Raw genomic sequence first — 13445 nt, 5'->3', positions numbered from 1 at the left:
GGGCTTCAGTAGTTGTGGCACGTGGGCTCAGCAGTTGTAGTTCACGGGCTCTAGAGTGCAGTCTCAGTAATTGTGGCACAGGGGTTAGCTGCTCCATGGCACGTGGGATCTTCCTGGACCAGGGCTTGAACCTGTGTCCCCTGCATTGGCAGGCAGATTCCTAACCACTGCACCACCAGGGAAGTCCCAAGAGTTGTATTTTTAAGGGCTCATTTAATCTTCCCAAGAAACCCATGAGGCCACTTCTAGGTGTATACATACTCAAGAAAAGTGAAAACCTATGTCTGTACAAAAACTTGTACACGAATGTTCATAGCAGCATTATTCATAATAGCCAGACAGTGGAAACAACCCAAATGTCCATCCACTAATGAATGGATAAAAAAAGGTGATATATCCAATAATGGACTAATATTCAGCCATAAAAAGGAATGAAATTCTGACACATCTACAACATGGATGAACCTTGAAAAAGTCATGCTAAGTGAAAGAAGCCGCATACAAAAGGCCACACATTGTGTAATTCCAAATCTGTAGAGACAGAAAATAGATCGATGGTTGCCAGGGATGGGGGAGGGAAAGAATGGAGGGGGTCTGCTAATGGGTTTGGGGTTTCTTCTTGGGGTGATGGAATGTTCTGAAATTAGAAAGCAGTGATGGTGCACAACCTTGTGACTATATAAAAGCCGGTGGTATGGACACTGTTAACGGTAAATTTTGCAGTGTATGAGTTGTATCTCAATTTTAAAAAATTTTTAAGAAACATCTATGAGACAAATATTCTTATCTCTGTTTTATACATGAAAAAACCAAGGCACACGGAGATTAAAGATATCCAGGCTGATGCTGAAACAAGAGAAACAAAAAGACAGATGGTGAGGTGACATAATTTTTCCTATACCTGGCTACTCTACCTGTCAACCCATGGGCATCTGGGTTTGTAACCTCACACAGGCAAATCATTTCCTCTCTCTGAGCTCCAGTCAAAGGCCAGACTGAGATGACTCTTATCTAGATCCCTCTAAGGTCTTCAAGGATCCTACAAGACGAGGGCATTGTAGTGGAACATTATTTATTCATATCTATAGGGACAGCTGTGGCCATTAATAAATGATGACTTTAACGACCCACAGTGGGAAGTGGCCCTCTCCCAGGTGCACGGGAAGAAAACATTCTGGGTTTTCTGAGTCCAAGCCCTTCACACGGCTGGCTCAAATGTCAGAGCAAGGGGGCTCAGCAGCCCACCTCCTCCTAAGAGGGTCTGACCAGGAGGACCGTCCCATTAGAGGAGGATGCCTTACTCACCAGGCAGGAAGACTACCTCACCGGGTTAGAGGATCACCTCCCTCAGCAGGAGGAAACCCCACGAGACAAGAGAAGCCTCTTGTTCACAGGGTGGGAGGACCACCCCTCCCTCACCTGGAAGACCCCTCCATGGGACAACAGAAACTCCTCCCTCGCAAGATGGGAAGACCATCCTTACCCCATCTGGGGCAGCAGGATCTCACTGGGCTGGTGCCGGCTGGAGCTGCAGCTTTTCTGCAAACAAGCACCTAGAAAGTGCAGTCCTTTCTCTGAGCACAGAAGGGTCCCCAAGGATGCCCTTGCATTGGGGGTCTCTGAGGCAGCCCCATTCTCAGATGCAGGGACCAATGTGCACATGATGATGCATTAGAAGCCAGACAGAGAGAGGGAGAGACAAAGAGAAAGAAACAGAGGATATGACCGAGGAGGAAAAGCAGAAGGAAGGGGCTGGAAGGGACAGACCCGGGTTGACAGAGAGCTCAGGAGGAAGCTGGAGGCGGGGCTGGGGACAGAAAGCAGATGGGGAGAATGAACACAAAGCCAGCAGCAGTGTGCTCGAAGCCAGCAGCCAAGAGGCCCGGGTGCAGAGGGAGGACCCCCCAGAGGCCTGAGTTTGGGGGTCCCTCCCACGTGACATGGAAGCACCAGCGCCGCGGCCGCCGAGGGTTTCTCTGGCCAGTGTTGCTCCCACAGGTCTACAGCGTGGGGCATACCTCTGCAAACCTCTTCAAGGGCCTTTTCGGCAAAAAACAAATGCGCATTCTCACGGTGGGCCTAGATGCTGTGGGAAAGACCGCCACCCTGGACAAACTGAAGCTGGGTGAAATCGTGACCACCATTCCCACTATAGGCTTCAACGTGGAAACCGTGGAATACAAGACTATCAGCTGCACTGTGTGGGACGCGGGCGGCCAGGACAAGATCCGGCTTCTGTGGCACCGCTCCTTCCAGAACACACAAGGTCTCATCTTCGTGGTCGACGGCAATGACAGAGAACGTGTGAATGAGGCTCGAGCGGAGCTTAGGAGGCTGCTGGCAGAAGACGCGCTCAGGGACGCCGTTCTGCTCAGAGCTTGCTAACAAACAGGACCTCCCCAATGCCGTGAATGCAGCTGAGGTCACGGACAAGCTGGGTCTGCACTCTCTGTGCCACAGGAACTGGTACATTCAGGCCACCTGTGCCACCAGCGGGGACGGGCTCTATGAGGGACTGGACCGACTGTCCAGTCAGCTCCGGAACCAGAAGTGAGCTGAACTCCTCTCTCCTCCCCTCACACTCCCTCCTTCTGCTCTCGCTTTACTCCCATGTGGCAAACGTGCCCCTGGGGTGTGAGTGCCAGAAGCTGTCTCCATGGTCGGTCACAGTGTGCTTCACCATGCTGTAAATGTGCAGACGCAGCCTGCAACTGGGTTTTTATTTAATGTAAATAGTGTTTGTTTCCAATGAGGCAGTTTCTGGTACTCCTATGCAATATTACTCAGCTTTTTTTTTTTTTGTAAAAAGAAAATCAACCCACTATTTAGTACTGAGAGGGATTTTAGGCACACGGGTCATCCAGGAGTCGCTGTGTCAGAAAAGCCCCATGTTCCTCTTCTGGGCTTTACATCTGTGTTGAGATCCATTTTGGTGGTTGGTTTTTAACCCAAACTCAGTGCATTTTTTAAAAATAGTTACAAATACAAGATAAGGAGAACACGTGAACACACAGAAAGGAGAAATGTGTCTAGTGTAGGTTCTGCAGTAATGGCCTGAGTCCAGTCCACCAGTGGTCTGTTTCCCGTTGGGAACGTGAAACGGGGCTATGATCCATTTTGCATGGTCACAATAGGGTCCCTGTGATTTGCTCTGTCTTGGGTCATCCCACACCCCATAACGTTTGTGCTTCTATCTGTGCTTATGTGGCTGCCCAGGAGATGGGCCACCGCTCTCAGACCCCTTGGAGGAACCCCAGCCTTTTCTGGGGTCAGCATGGGCACTTTGGCTGGAACGCTCTGGTTTGAGCGGGAGCCCTGCAGTCCCCTTGCTTGCCTGCTCCGGGCTCTCTGGAGTCTCACCAGCAGGAGCGCGGTGGTCATCCTTGAGCCCCAGTCCCTCGGAGCCCCTGTCTACGTGTGCTTTCACTCCCTCAGCCTGCGAGGGTCAGATTTGCCATCGAAAAATGATAACCTCTACTTTTTTCTTTTGTATTTTGATAAACACTGAAGAAGCTCAAGCTGTTAAACTTTATCTTGGGGAAAACCTCAGAACAGGTTTATTTGGTGTCGTGGAACCTCTTACTGCTTTCAATACACAATTAGTAATCAAAAAAAACAAAAAACAAAAAACAAAAAAAGAAATGGCAACATCAGGCCTGCCCAGGAGCCCCCATCAGTGGGAGAGAGGGGAATGGGGGTTGAGGGGAGGCTCCCCCAGCCAGGCAGCAGCCTGCCAGGGCAGCCTCAGCCAAGGAGGAAGCCGGCTGGTCAGGCTGGGGGCTGGGCTTGGATGTGCCAAGCGTCCAGCCAGGTTGTCATGGCCACGGAGACAAAGAGAGGGGCTGATGAGGGGCCCCAGCCGCCTACAGTCCCCAGAGAAGCCCAGTCTCTCTCTAGGACCTGCTTAACCAGGGCTCCAGGCTGTTGGCCAACTGCACGTCCACGGGGAAGCCTGCAGGTCAGGGCCTATCCAGCTGCCTGGGTTGGAGAGGGGCATGAAAATCATGGCCCAGGCAGGGTCGGCAAAGAAAACATCCCCAAGCATCTAGACCCTGCCAGCCAATCCTAAACACCTAACCTGCCTGGGCCTCAATTTTTTCATCCATTAAATGGGAAGAAGATCCCTCAGCTCATTCTAGCTCCCAGCGGTAAGGAGCTTATATGGAGAGAACCAAATGTCAGAACAACAGATTAATAATAAAGCTCACATTTATGGAGGTCATACCATGGGCCAGGGCCTGCTCTTAGCACTTTCCCCATCCTAACACAGCATTCCTCCAACTATCTGTTGGGAAGAACTATTTTTGTCTTTAATTTCTAATCCGTTTGAGACTAATACTTCCGAAAATTGCAATAAAAGTGAATTACTAGAAAAACAAAGTAAAAAGGCAGACTACATGCCTAATTTTTCTAGTACTGGACTAAACTGGCATAAAATTACTCTGTGAAATTGCTATAAAACTTTAAACGTTTACTCTCAGTTTCTGTCCTTATCTCCATGCAAACCACACTGAGTCACACTCTTAGGGCAGGTGACCCTCACGACCACCCAGGAAGTAGGTCCTAGAGTAGGCATGAGGGCGGCCTGCCCAATGGTTAAGAGTTCTAGCAGCCCAGGTCCTTGTACCGGCCCTGCCACTTCCTGGCAAAGGACTTCAATACCTCTGTGCCTCAGTTCCCCTATCTGCAATAAGAGAATAAGACTAATGGTATGTCATAGGGGTTTTTGGTGGGGATTCAATGAGTCAATCCTGTGAAACTCTTTAGAATGGTAACTGTATTTAAACCCTCACTAAACATCAGTTATTACTGTAAAATATCATTAAATGTCATGTGGCATTGTTATTGTGACTCTCTATCTCCTCACCCTCACCCATCAACCACCACCAGATGAGTCAGGTATCTGTTAAGATGACTAGCTTACTGTCTGCTGTTCCCACAAGAATGCTAGCTCTATGAGGGCAGGGGCTTGGGTCGGTGCTGGCACCCATTAAACACCCAGCTCAGCCTAGAACCATGCCTGGCACTTTGTGGGTGCCCTCAAAATGGGAAGAAGCATGAACTCAAATCCTGGTTCTGCCATGTATTTGCTGTGTGACCTTAAGCAAATGACTCAACCTCTCTGGGCCTCCATTTCCTTATCTGTGAGATAGCAATACAATAATGATGCCATTGCCCAGGCATACAGGGAGGCTTGAAGAACGATGCTCCCTGTAGCACTTCTCAGCACTACACTTGGCAATGTCTGGAGACATTTTCAGTTGTCACAACTCGGGGGGGGCGGGGTTGCTACTGGCATCTAGTGGGTAGAGGCCGGGGATGCTGCTAAACACCCTACAGTGCACAGGAGAGCCCCCCACACCAAACAATTACGCAGCCCAAACCATCAATTACGTGAAGGTTGAGAATTCCTAATATAAAAGAAAAAGAACCACCTAGATACCTATTAAGAGGGGAACGGATGTATAAACTCCAGTATAATCGTCCTGTGAAAGAGTAGGCAGAAGTTAGAAGGAATGAGCTGGAAGTGTGCAAAACAACATAAAAAGATCCCCCAGACAGTGAACAAGGCTGCGGAATACTGGGTGATCGCAAAAGATTACCCTCAGGGAGGAGGTAAAGGGACGGAGCTAGAATTTAAACCAGGAGCCTGGCTCCGGAGCCTACAGCTTTAAACATGGCCTCGGTTTGAGGCCTTTTACTTAAACAAATGCACACACTTAAAAACACACCCTGTCTTTTCCACAGGTTCATGTTTATGTACGTCAACGACACAAACACACAGGGAAAGATCTGGAACGCTGCACCGTAGACTAGTAACAAGAGACACTGGAGGTGGGGGCAACCAGGGATAGGAAGGAAAAGGTTCCCTTGTCTGTAATTTTCTACAAGGAGATTTTGCATTCATATCTGTCATGTAATTAAAGATGAGTGATAAATTACACATGGACAGACCCTTTGGTGTGATCACTTGGTAATGTACAGAAATACTGAATCACTACGATGTGCACCAGGAACTAACATAGTGCTGCAGGTCGATTATACTTCAAAAAGGGAACTCACAGAAAAACAGATCAGATTCATAGTTACCAGAGGCAGGGGGTAAGAGAGAAAATTGGGTCAAAAGGTACAAACTTCCACTTATAAGATATACAAATACTAGGGATGTAATGAACGACATGATGAGTACAATGAGCACCACTGTATGTTATTCATAAAAGTTGTTAAGACAGTAAATCCTGAGCTCTCACCACAAGGAAAAACATTTTTTTCAGTTTCTTTTGTTTTGTATCTGCCGGAGATGATGGGTGTTCACTAAACTTATTCTGGTCATCATTTCATGATGGATGTAAGTCAAATCATTATGCTGCACACCTAACACACAGTGCTGTAGGTCAATTACATCTCAATAAAACTGGAAGGGAAAATTAAATAAATAAATACTAAAACAGATGTATATACCCTTTAACCCAGAAGTTCCCTTCCCAGAAATGAATGAACTTACAGGTGTGAAGTAGTCTGCATCTGTCATACCATCGTTTGTAATGGCGAAAGATGGGAACCACCTCAGTGTCTATCAAGAGGAGACCAGCTTAAAAAAATCCACCACGCATCCATCCAGCGGAATTCTATGTGCTATTATAGAACAACCTCCAGGATACAGGGTGAAAAGGGGGACAAAGCCAAGTGCAGAAATGTGAGTACAACAAGCCATCACTTTCGTGTAACAAAAGGGGTGTGTCCAGACTATCTGAAGGGCCCAAGGTCAGCGGCTAGCTTTGGGGAGGCTGACTTTTATTTTTTGACTTATTTTTTTAGAGTAGTTTTGGGTTCACAGCAAAATGGAGCAGAAGGTACAGAAATGTCCCCTCTACCCACTGCCCCACACACACACAGCCTCCCCATTATCAGCGTCCCCCACCAGAGCGGTGCATTTGTTACAATCAATGAACGTGCACTGATACATTACCGAGAATCACCCAGAATCCATAGCTTACATTATGTTGTGTACATTCTACAGGTTTGGACAAATGCATAATGACATGCAACCATCACTATGCCACTACACAGAGCAGTTCCACTGTGCTCCTCTGTGCTCCACCTTTTCACTCCTCCACATACCCCAACCCCTTGCAACTATTGATTTTTTCACTGTCTCCATAGTTCTGGGAGGCTGACTTTTTAATCTGCATTACTTATGCCTTTTTAATTTGAATCATGGAAATGATTACATACAATACATATAAAAATAATATATAGTATACATATATATAATTTTTAGGTACACACATATATACATATATAGTTATGTATACATGTATATTTATAATATTTTAAAAATTAAAAGGCACAAAAGAGCATATACTGTATGATTCTACTTTACATAAAGTTCAAAAGCAGGCAAAACTAATCTGTGATGACTGAAATCAGAACAGTAGTTACTTTGAGGGATACTGACTTGGGAGGGAACACCCTCTGGGGTGCTGGCAATATTTACTAGCTGATGTGGGTGAAGGTTACACAGATAAATTGCATGTAAAAATTCATCAAGCTGTACACTTAATATTGTACCTAAAAAAATTAGGTGCCTAATTTTTGCATGCCTAAAAACATTTGCATGTAAGACATGCCTAAAAAAATTAAAATTAAAAAATTTTCAGGAAAAAACAAAGTTCAATCACAGTGAGGGGGATTTCTAGAGAGCCCCTCATGGCTAGAGGGACACTTTGCTTGGGGTCCTGGGAGGGGGCCAAGCTGGGGTCGAGGCACCCCCTCCCCCTCAGCCCCCCAAAAGAAACCAGACGGGAATCAAGCTGGTCTTTGTGGCCGGGTCCAGCAGAACAGGACAAAGGGCCAAATGACGGCCCCCTGCCCCCTCCAGCCCCCCTAGGACACTGAAGCCCATTCATGTTGGAAGCTGGCCATTTCCCCAGGGCTCCAGCCGCCCTCCTCTCCGGAGCCGGAACAATATCCCCTTTGACCACCCCCTTGTCTCCCACTTCCGCATTTAATTGCAAGTTCATGGGTATTAAGTGGCCCATACAGCTGACCTAGCTCCCTCTCCCCTCCCCGCCCCCCAAAAAAGAGGCCCACAGCGCTGTCTCTGTTCACTGCCCCTCTGTGTGCCCGCTCCTCCTCAATGATCTGTCCAGAGAGAAAAAAGAAAGGGCCCCCCTTCCTCCCCCCTCCACAACCTCCTCAAAAACTCTGTTCTCACCCAGAAAGTGCCGCCTTGCAAACCAAGCTGCTCTGGGCCCTGGCACGGGGGCGGCAGGCCCTGGAATGGCAACCTCTGTTCCAACCTGCCAGGCTGCCGCAGGCTCGCTTTGCACCTCCCTGGTACCCCACTTGATGCTTGAGGAAACCGAGGCCCAGGAACAGTGGGTGACAGGCCTGCCGTCCAGCCAGGGCCAGGGCTAAGAGCCTCAAAACTCCACTGCCTGGGTGTCCTGATTTTCCCTTAGCTGTCTTCTTGCCTGCCCTCAAGGGGGCGACCTAAACCTCTGACCCTTAATCCCTTCTCTAGCTTGGAAACCCCAGGGACAACTCTGAGCCGGTGACCTTTAAGGGTGGGAAGGAGGTTACATAAGCCATATGAACCCACTGCCCTTCACATGAACCCACTTTGGCCCCTGCTCATGGATTTCTACTGCCAGAATGTCCCCTAGCCTGTAACGCCCATCCTGACCGCCTACACCTCCTCCAGGAAGCCTTCCAGGTTACGCCAGTCAAGGTCTAACTTCCCCTCTGCTGAAAAGCCTCACCTCCCACATTCCTCCGCCACCCATTCAAGTCTGAGCCAGCTCTATCACCATCCTGAATTTGTCGCCCTCTCTTTGTACCACCTCCTGGTGCAAGCTGCCACCATCCTTTGCCAGTTACTGCCACCCAATCAGTCTTGCTGGTCCTACAGCCCAGCCTCCACACTCTGACCCGAGCAGTCCCTTTTAAAACATAAATCAGACCATACTCCCGCCAGCTTACAGCCCTCCAGGTCTGCCCGCCGCGCCAGGAGGAAGGGCCTCCCCGACCCCCGCTCACCTTTACCTGCCAGGCTCTGCCCAAGTGCCCATTACCTTCCTCACCTGATCTCCTCCCCTCCCTCCCTCCACTCCAGCACCTGCTGCACTTCAAACTCACCAAGTTCGCTCTCACCTCCCAGTCTCTGCACTTGCTGTTTCCTCCTGGAACTCTCTTCCCCCCAAAGTGTCACATACCTGGCTCCCGTGCATCATTCATGGCTTTGCTCCTAGGTCAGGCCTTTCCTGAGCGCCCAGCGGAAGGCAGAACCTCCTCCAGGTCGCTCTTCATCACACCCACCATCCTCCCTACCCTGATTCCATCCCAGCGTGCAGGCGTTAAAATCTGGAATGGTCCAGCTCCTTTGCACTTGTTATTTCTCTGTCACCCCCCTGTTAGAACATCAGCTCCACCAGGGCAGGGACTTTGTTTTGTTCACTCTTGTGTCCCCAGCACCTAGTACAGCATCTGACACACAGGAGGTGCTCAACAGGGCTTCCCTGGTGGCACAGCGGTTAAGAGTCCGCCTGCCAATGCAGGGGACACGGGTTCGAGCCCTGGTCCGGGAGGATCCCACATGCCGCGGGGCAACTAGGACCGTGCATCACAACTGCTGAGCCTGCGCTCTGGAGTCTGCGAGCCACACCTGCTGAGGCCCGCAAGCCTAGAGCCCATGCTCCGTAACAGGAGAGGCCACCGCGATGAGAAGCCCGCGCACCGCGGCGAGCAGTGGCCCCAGCTCACCGCAACTGGAGAGGGCCGCGCCCAGCGATGGGGAACCAGGGAGGCCAAGGATAAATAAATAAAATAAATAAATTTATTTTTTGAAAATAGGAGGTGCTCAATAAAGATGGGGGATTTGATTAATTAGCAAAAGATTGCTCCTATTCTTCTTTAACTGCATTTAATTCAAGAGCTGCCTCATGCTCTGTTACAGTAAGCAGGCACTACTAACCAACTGCTACTGACCAGCTCTTGGGCTACTAACTGGACCAGCCAAGATCTTCCTGCAGTATGAGGAGGGTCTGCATTTCAGGGTTTCCGTACAGCTCCTGAAGCTGGAGCAGAGAGAAGGGGCGGGGGCCTCCTACCAGGTGCCGGGCGGGGACGGGCAAATGAAGGCTCGCTCTGGGGACTGATCACCCCACCCCTCTGCTGGCCAAGACCTCTTCCTCTCTGCAGGTCCAACTCAATCAGGGTGCCCCAGAGGCCAATCCTTCCCCCGCCAGAATCACCCACTCCTTTCCCACATTCTCAGCTGCTGCACCGCTGAGCAGTAACATGATGGTCAACAGCAGGGTTCTGGGGCAGGGAGGCCTGAGTTCGAATCCTGCCTCTGCCTCTTGTCATAGACTCTTAGAAACTCTACTGGCTGCGTGAGCCTGGGCAGGTTACTGAGCCTCTCTGTGCCTCAGTTTCCCCTTTTTTAAGGAGCTCTACCTCACAGGGTAGTCAGAGGGACTGAAGGAGGGAAAAACAGCCAAACCAACACTTCTCAAACTGCAGCGTGCTTGGAAATCATCGGGGGGCCTGTTAGGAGCAGATTCTGATACGGTGGAGCTGGAGTAGGTCCCAACTCCCTTGTGGATGCTGTCGGTCCCTGGAGCAAACCCAGAGGAGAGAAAGGACTTTGGGGCTTTCACATACAGTACGTGCTCAGTAAAACGTATCTCCTGTAGTCACTGTCATCTGACTAAATGAGTCTGCAGAGGGCTGTGTGTCTGTCCTCCTACTGGGATTACGTTGGAATCTTTTCAGATCTCTGACTTCAATCTGTAAACATAAATAAATAAAAGTTGTTTTTGTTTTGTTTTTGTTTTTTGCGGTATGCGGGCCTCTCACTGTTGTGGCCTCTCCTGTTACGGAGCACAGGCTCCGGACGCACAGGCTCAGCGGCCATGGCTCACGGGCCTAGTCGCTCCGCGGCATGTGGGATCTTCCCGGACCGGGGCACGAACCCGTGTCCCCTGCATCGGCAGGCGGACTCTCAACCACTGCGCCACCAGGGAAGCCCAAAAAGTTTAATTTTAAAAAGCTTAGCAGCTACCATTTATTGAGAAGCCACTTATTTTCCTCCATTTAATTCTCAACACTCCCCTGCACACTGGGCTGGGGGTGGCAGGGGCTCACTGCACAGAGACCCTCGCAACCACCGAGTTTAAGATGCTCCCCAACACACTGTCTGTAGCCTCCTAAGAATAAAGAGCAGCTTCTATAAACCCTGTAACCCTTCTCTGAGCAGCACAGTCCCACCACTGCCCTGGAGCTGGTGTGCTTTCAAAGCATCAGTTGGTTCACAGTAAGGTATTTCAAACGCCACCATCTGGGACCCAGTTCAGTCCAAGATGCATTCTGTTAACACAGCCCAAGACTGGAGGGGCACCCCCGTGCACCCCATGGGGAGACTCTAGCATCGCCATTTAGACAGGAGGAAAATGAGGAGCAGAGAGATTGACCAGCTTGTCTGGGGTCCTGCTGGCGTGCAGGCTTCTGTCCACCCCAAGAGGACCAGTGAGGGCCTGTGTGGGAGGGGCAGGGGCTGCCTCCCCGCTGCCGGGCACCTCCACCCATGCAGATAGGATCTTGCTCTCATCAGCCGCTGCACCAGGGGCCCAGCAGCCCCTGCCATAAAGGGGCCCTGGGAGAACTTTGATGTGGTGGAGGATGGAGCCGGCCTGACTCAGAAGCCGGGGCCAGCTGTGGGGGAGGGGAAGACCCACACCCAGCCTTCAACGTGGTCTCAGCCTCTCTCCAGTCCACTTGGGCCCCCCAGGTAGTTTCAGTGTAACTGTTCCACCAAACCCTTTTACTCCTGACCACATTTAAACCTCACAAAAATCCTTCGAGTTAGGTACAACAATCACTCCCCATTTTAGAGGTGGGGAAACTGAGGCACAGAGAGGCTAAGTGACCTGCTCAAGTGGCAGAGCTGGATTCAAATCTAGGCTCAGCTGATGCCAGGGCAGGCCTAAACTTATTTATAAGCACTTTAACCAGAGGGTGACCAACCATCCTGGTTTATCTAAGACTGAGGGGCTTCCTGGGATGAGGGACTTTTAGGGGTTTTTTCTTGGGTTTTTTTTTGTTTTTTTTGTTTTAATTTACTTGTTTGTTTGTTTTATTTTTAACTGTGTTGGGTCTTCGTTGCTGCACATGGACTTTCTCTAGTTGAGGCAAGCGGGGGCTACTCTTCACTGCGGTGCACGGGCTTCTCATTGTCGTGGCTTCTCTTGTTGCAGAGCACGGGCTCTAGGCACCCAGGCTTCAGTAGTTGTGGCACGTGGCCTCAGTAGTTGTGGTGCACGGGCCTAGTGGCTCTGCGGCATGTGGGATCCTCCCGGGCCAGGGATCAAACCTGTGTTCCCTGCATTGGCAGGCGGGTTCTCAACCACTGCGCCACAGGGAAGCCTGGGACTTTCAGTTTTAAAACCAGGACAGTCTCAAGCAAACCAAGGCAGCTGGTCACTCTATTTACCACTCTACCCATCAATAAAAATAAAGATAATAGTAACAGTGAAAGTAACAGCAGCTGAAAACCACTGAGCACTTACATATGCCAGCCTCTGTCCAAACCCCCAAAGACTCCTCACCATACAGGCCTGGAGGCAGGGCTTTTGCTCGCCTCCCCTCCTCCCCCATTTCACAGATGAGGAAACTGAGGATGGGGAGGCTGCACAACTTGCCCACGGTCAGCACCAAGTAGAGGGCACAGAGCCTCTCGGATGGCAGAAGGGTCCCACTCGCCACGTCCTGAGGCTCTTGGAGTGGGCCAAAACAACCCCAGGAACCATGGTCCACTTTTAGCACTGACCTTTATGAGAGCGATGCCTTTAACATACATGACATGGGACAAAACTATTGTGGCTGCAGATCGTCACAGGCTTTCTAAAAATATGAACTTACAATGTGCCACTTAAAAACTGGGTGGCCTTTGGGCGAGTTCCTGTACTTCTCTGGGCCTCAGTTCCCTCATTTGTAAAATGGGGATAATAAGAGTCCTCTCCTCACAGATGACAGTGAGCATCAGTGAGATCACACTGCAGGGCTTAGAACATGATCTACAAAGGAAACAATAAGTATCAGCTATTATTATTAATGGCTGTAGTAGTATTGGTATCACTATGTATTGACATCACATGCAGCGTAGTTTTATGGAAACCATGTAAGCAAGATAAGGCACACTCCCTCTTTCAGCAACTCTCCATGTCTGTGTGGATAAATGATGTCAAACTGTGAGAGGCCAGGCCCAGCCGGGCCCTCCCCCTCGCTGACAAGCGTTGAGATGAGACCCTCCCAGCCGCCCACCCAGCAATAGCCATCTCCACAGAAGCAAGTCCAGACCGGCCCACCACTCAGCAGCACCCAGAAGGCTCCTAAAACCGTCCATTAATGGGATCCGTTCTGGCCAAAGCACGATCCTTTAG

At 50.0% G+C, this 13445-nt stretch overlaps 1 protein-coding gene and 1 pseudogene across 3 annotated transcripts in view; one reads left to right on the top strand and one right to left on the bottom strand.

Annotated features, from left to right (window-relative positions):
* PREX1 (phosphatidylinositol-3,4,5-trisphosphate dependent Rac exchange factor 1) overlaps positions 1-13445 on the bottom strand; it is a 194495-nt gene that overhangs the window by 159701 nt on the left and 21349 nt on the right. The window lies entirely within an intron of this gene.
* Positions 1873-3101, top strand: LOC308628444 (ADP-ribosylation factor 1-like; annotated as a pseudogene). Its single transcript has one exon. The product of its transcript is annotated as an ADP-ribosylation factor 1-like (transcript).

Source organism: Mesoplodon bidens (genome assembly GCF_964165515.1).
Source record: "Mesoplodon bidens genome assembly, chromosome: 15".
Lineage (NCBI taxonomy): Eukaryota > Metazoa > Chordata > Mammalia > Artiodactyla > Ziphiidae > Mesoplodon > Mesoplodon bidens.
This window is presented reverse-complemented; position numbering and strand designations above follow the sequence as displayed.